Source organism: Euprymna scolopes, chromosome 1, assembly GCF_053919585.1.
Source record: "Euprymna scolopes isolate OS-2025 chromosome 1, ASM5391958v1, whole genome shotgun sequence".
NCBI lineage: Eukaryota > Metazoa > Mollusca > Cephalopoda > Sepiida > Sepiolidae > Euprymna > Euprymna scolopes.
This window is the reverse complement of record NC_136482.1, coordinates 163,724,860-163,731,405: the sequence shown is the minus strand read 5'-3', so window position 1 is coordinate 163,731,405 and position 6,546 is coordinate 163,724,860. Positions and strand designations below refer to the sequence as shown.

The 6,546-nt window shown below is 35.4% G+C and overlaps 1 non-coding gene across 1 annotated transcript; it reads left to right on the top strand.

Annotated features, from left to right (window-relative positions):
* Positions 1-1,296: 1,296 nt before the first annotated feature.
* Trnar-acg (transfer RNA arginine (anticodon ACG)) lies at positions 1,297-1,369 on the top strand. Its single transcript has one exon. It is a non-coding gene; the product is annotated as a tRNA-Arg (tRNA).
* The last annotated feature ends 5,177 nt before the right edge of the window (positions 1,370-6,546 follow it).

The following is a 6,546-nucleotide window of genomic DNA, read 5'->3' as shown; positions in this document are numbered from 1 at the left end:
CGTTCAATAACGTTTGTCCTCGAATGGTATCCGTACCTTGATAAGTGGTGACTCTCAGGTAAAATTATAAATCTACCCATTTCTATGCAAATAAGATGTCAAGAAATTCATTAGTTACATCTATTTTTAGTCGTACAAATCACCTCGTAGCGATTCAATTTGGTTGGTTGGTTGGTTGGTTGGTTGGTTTTGTTTTACGACATATCAACCTTTTTCAGGTTATTTAATGCCGAATCCAAAGATTTTGAAGAATTTTTTTTTAATAGAATATATTTGTTGTTTTAAAGTCGGTGTCTATTTAACTCATAGTTGGGACTCTAACAGGTACTACCACTCCGGGTCAGAGTAGACCTGGGAGCAATGGCAATTAAAGGGTGGCTCCGCACTTCCCAAAGCCCGCAAGCTGTGGTCTCACCACTGGATATAGTTTAAGGTCACATTCAGGACCGTAGCGATTCAAAGAAAATAAAAACATTAGAAATATTTTTATTTGCGATTTCAATGGTTTGGTTTCTCTTTGGTCTCTTTGAATTAGTTTTTTTCCGCACAAGTTTCGTCTGTCAAAATTAATCTTGAAAAACTTCCGATACTAAAAAACAAAAATCATAAAATAGGGAGGTGATTGTTGCCCACTAAATAAAGACACGGACTGAGACCGGAGTGTCTAAAGTTAGAATCTTGTTCGTTCCACACAAATCACTTTCACTCAGGGATGTTGGCAACCTTCACGTGATCCCTACTAAAAGTACTCCATGTTTGTATAGTAATAATTTCTGACTATAAAGTATTTTGAAAACCAAAACGATAGAATTTTCGGATTCAGACGATATGATGATCCTAAAATAGTTACACTCTATTTTGTTACTAATGTTTAATATGTACTGTATACAATTGTGCTAAGACCCTGAGATTTCACGAACCCCATTACAAAATCCCAATATCCTGGGGTTCTACTATATTCGGCTGGCTGATTATCCATATCTATATCTATATCTATTCTATACTATAAATAGAATTCTAAATGTTTATTTATTTATTTATGTGTGTGTATATATATACCAATAAAACTTTCGAACGGATGCACCAAATTGAAAAATGTTCTTTTTCCCCCTGAAAGGTGTGAGTCTCTAGATTGTCCTTATCTATATATGGTTCGAAACAAATAACGGCGAGTCACACAACAAGCACGAAATAAGGGTTTTGGGCCGTTTAGTTTTTGTCGAAAAAGTTACCTGCCCATGTCAACGGAATTTAACACTGTATACAGTCGCGGTAGCATCTTTCGTCCTACGGACAGGACTTGTGGCGCAATGGATAACCCGTCTGACTACGGATCAGAAGATTCCAGGTTCGAATCCTGGCAAGTTCGTAATAATTTTAATCATTATTTTGTCCAACGTTTACTCATTATCCTTACTCTTTGTTAGGATATATATATATTTTTTTTTTAGTGATTTTGTTTTGTTCATATGGGAATGTCCCATTCTCCCAGTTCACAGGGTAAGCCTTGATGGTAAGTCGATGTTGAATGTTCTCGATTTTGTATTTGATTCAGCGTTTTGTGTGCCGACGCGGCGCAGCAACTAGTATATAATAAAATCTGTACGACACATTCCTTATGCCGGTAAATTTTTATAGAATTGAAGCGTGCGTTTCTGCAATCATTCGCTAGAATATATATCTTGAAAGAATTTTTTTAAAAAGTCTCCAACTAGACTGTAATAATCTGAGCTTTCAAATCAATCTATATATCTATAAATGTGAGAATGCCCGTGTGAGCATTTCTCAACCTATATACTCAACGAATTTTTAGTCTATATGTTGGAAATTTGGTATATGCGATATTCAGACATGTGGAAAATTTATAATCGGTTTTCATCCGAAGTGTTGCTAAGAGGTAAAAATTGGAAAATTGTTACGTGGGAGTGATGGAATTTTATCATGTTTGCTCACTGTTTCACGAATGCGCATACGTGAATTGTTCATGTTTAAAATTACTTATGTTAAGAATATGTAGTTTGAAAACACTTTTCAAAGAGCGTGTCACGCTGGTCTAATAGCTATCGTACTTCTCTTTAGAAAAAAATACCCATAATACTCGTATGCACATGTATCAGTTTCTTTCACTCTTTTACTTCATTTTTTTTAAATTAATTATTACGTTTCATACCTTAGATGTTTCGGTATATAATAAACTTACCTGGGTACCCGGCGTTGTTTTGAAGGTGTGTGTTGAACAACAAAAAAAGTAGACAGGCAGGCTCGCAACCGTACCGCGAAGGAGGAGAAGAACGGGAAAAAAGTGACCTCTTTGCTGTTGCAGATTTAAATTAAGGCTAGTCAATCGAAAAGAGGGGATGACTTTCGAAAGTATCGGCGAAAAAGGCGGCCGTTCCTTGTAGGAAAGTGCCTAGATGAGACTGAAAGAATTAATGTTTTTAGTCAATTTTTCGATATTTGTCGTACGAAGGAATGAGCTTCAAAATGATACCGATGCCATGAACATCCAAAGCATCTGTCAAAGTCTTGCGCTGATATACATACATACATTTAAACAAACAGGTGAGATTTATATTAGTTTGGGTGGCCGGTGTTGCCCGGGTGTTTCGAGGAGTGTGTTGAGTAAAACAAAAACAAAATAAAGTGGTAGTAGGCAAGAAGGCAGGCTCGAACCCATAGCGCGAAGGAGTAAAACAATGTGATAAGAAAAAAAAAAGTGAAATCTTTGCCGTTGCATTCATCGCCAACCCGGAAGTAGCGAAGGTTTTAATTAAAGATAGTCCATTGAAAAGAGATGACTTTCGAAAATATCGGCGAAAAAAAAAAACGCCCCTTCCTTGAAAAATTTGTGCCAAGTACGGAGTGAAGGAATTAATGTTTTTAACTAATTTTTCGATATCCGTCGTCCGAAGGGTTGGGTTTAAAAACGATATGAATCTCGTGAGAATCCGTGTCAACATTTGATAGTTTTAGGCATACATACATACATACAAACATACATACATACATACATACATACACGATGATTGCAACGTCTTGTCAGACGAGTGCTATTCCCTCAGTCACTTAAGTCCATGTGCCCGAAGATGACTTTTTTGTCCTACTAGAGCCTGAATATACACATGCACACAAATATGCACATGCATATATATAAATGCATATATACATACATACACATACATACACACATACATACATATACATACACACATGCATACATAAACACATACATATATATGCTCATATATACACATACACATATACAAATACATACACACATATACATACACACATACATATAAGTACCTATATATATATATACATACACATATACGTACACATACATATATATGCATATATGCACATATATATGCATACATACAAACATATATATACATATATATATATATATATACATAAATACATTAACATATATACACACATACATATATACACATAGATATGCATACATATACATACACATGTAGATATATAAACATACGTATACACATATAAATACATACATACATGCATACATACGTACATACATGCATACATGCATACATATAATGATGGCAGACCAGTTATTACACGCTTCCAGCCTTTCAGGTTTACCGGCATCACAACTGTTCTATTGTCACAGGACTATATCTTTTTTTAGACAAATGTCTGAGGGAGTATCTATACAAAGATTTAATTACAGAGTTCTAGCTTTTTACGACAGCTAAGTCTCTCTCTCTCTCTCTCTTTCTCTCTCTCTCTCTCTCTCTCTGTTTAAATGTTGAGGTCCAGCAAAAAGCAAGAGCAAAATGGTAAGAAGCAAGTCAAACTGCAGACCAGCTTAATGCATGTTCTGGTGTTCCGCTTTATGGTTTTATAAATCTGAGATTTGCTTCTCCTGGAAGGGGTTGCCTTCATCACGGCTTACGGGAGCCCCCTCCATCCCACACACGCATGCAAACAAACACATGCACGCACACATACATTCATACATTCACATGCACGCAAACATACATACGCATGTACACACACATGCATACATGCCAACATGTCCGTACACACACAAACGCACATATATACGCATGTACATACATATGTCTATACACACGTACACATACACGTACATGTGGAATATACACAGAGGAGCATTCATGACGACGATGATGATGATGGATATGATCAAATGAATTTAACATGCATAAAAATACACGTATATATATATATATATGTGTGTGTGTGCGTGTGTGTGCGTGTGTGTGTGTGTGTGTGTGTGTGTGTGTGTGTGTGTACACATATACACATGTTGCATAGCCGGGGATCATATTGGGAGAAATATATCGAATACATTTTAAAGAGACAAGATGATGAGAAAGATAGAAGACATTTATACAGGTCTGGTATGTTTCTTCTTAACACATATAGCGAGGAGAGAGGGGGATCAATTCTTATAACACAGAAGAGGGGAGGAGAGGTACATTTCTAGTGAGAGTTACATAATGTTCCTAATAACGAAGAGAGACAAAGTTCATATTAAGGATGTTTCACACATTACCTTTTGCTATTGAATGATGTCACGACACAGTTTTACAAATACATGATGATAACTTCTTTATTATCATATCGACCAGTCGCATGATGATGACGTCATGGAATTCAAAGTTGTTTCTACATGTTATATGTTCTACCCATTCGCCTCTGAGGGGGGGGCCCTCCTCTGATCATGTCAGCTCTATCCCCCCGACTCTTCTGACTCCGATCCGGACTCGACTAACTCCGATCTTCGATTGAAACTCTGCTCATCCTAGCCTCTATTATTGAGAATCCCTTTCTGCTATTACATCGTATGTGTCTCTAAACGTGTTCGACTCACGGGGCTTAAACATGCACTTCCCAAATACACTTCTGCAACAAAGAATTCTCATTAACCTATTTTTCAATATATTTAATTTCTATTGTTCGTTCTTCTCTAACTGACCTTATTTTAATTCAGTTTTCGTTAGATGAAATAGATTCTGCCCAGGAAAACCGAACTTTCGTCCCCGGAATGTGAGCATTAATGGGCAAAATAAAGAAAGCGAGAGTAAAACTAAGTATCCACTTTTTGCTCCTCTTAGTTTACTAGACCAATTAGTGATGGGACGATTTCAATATTTTACACCATTCCGATACAATTACCGATTCCGATACAATTACCGATTCCGTACTAAATTCCCGATTCAGATACAATTTCCCATTCTTATTCTTTGTAAATCTCTATATATTTAGCTATAGAGTAATCATTTTTTCCCCGACCACCGTAAAAAACCAATGCTAAATGTGAAGATATTTTCCCAACCGCAAAAATATTACTTGTGTGGGACAATTTCCCGATTTTCGTTTTAGTAGTATTTAAAATCAATAAATATTTATTAGTTTATAATTATCACTAGCAAAGAACGATTTTGCTTTTGACGCATTAAAAAAATAATTAAATAAATTGTTTCGACATCGGAAAATATGCACAGATTTTTTTTCCAATTTTGATACTGATTCCGATACCTCAAATGATTCGATAGTTCTGATTCTTAATTCCGACTCCGATTTCTCGTCCCAACACTACTACTACTACTACTACTACTAATAATAATAATAATAATAACAATAACAATAATAATAATAATAATAATAATAATAATAATAATAATAATAACAATAATAATAATAATAATAATAATAATAATATCAACAATAGTAATATTTATAATGTTGTTGCATAAGTTCCCGCCGTTTCATAAATAATTTTTGTTCTAAAACATGTTTTGATATTTGAACAAGTGTTATATATACTAAGAAAGTGCCTATTCTGTTCTGCAAGATAATATTCATCGTTTTTTTTTTTGTCATTTTTCGTTTTTTTTTTTTCGTTTTTCAGAACCGTCAAATGCATTGTCCAGTAGATAAAAAAAATCACGTTTTCGACACCTCCTTCTTTTCGCCTTTAACCGAAGTCAAAAAGCAAGTGAAGTGAGCAAGGATATTTCTGCCGTATATGAAGAAAACGCTATAGCTGAGAGAACTGTTTGAGATTGGTTTACCAGATTCAAACACGGTAATTTTGACCCCGATGACGCTTCTCGATCCGGAAGACCAATCAAGATAGATTACGAGCAACCCAGGTTTCTTTTGAAAGCAGATGGTCATCAGGCATGTAGAGAATTGGGTAAAATATCAAGTGTGATTTTTTTGAAAATTTCACGCAGCCTTCAGTCGATGGGGTTCACACATAAACTTGGAGCTTTGGTCCTACACGAACTTACTTTGTTTTTAAAAGTCTTTAATTTTTTTAAAACAAAAACGACGGAAATTTGTGCAACAACCTCATATATTTCTAAATTTGTGAGATGAGGATTGGAACTCGGGAATGTTTCTGTCGAACTCGTGAATCTAGACGAAATTTCAAACGGAACTCTTTATTTACTTCTCGGAGGGAGTATGCTCTCTGTCGCTCAGCCATCACTTAATAGAAGTAATTTGCAATTTTATTTTGTGGTCATCCATACTCAGATT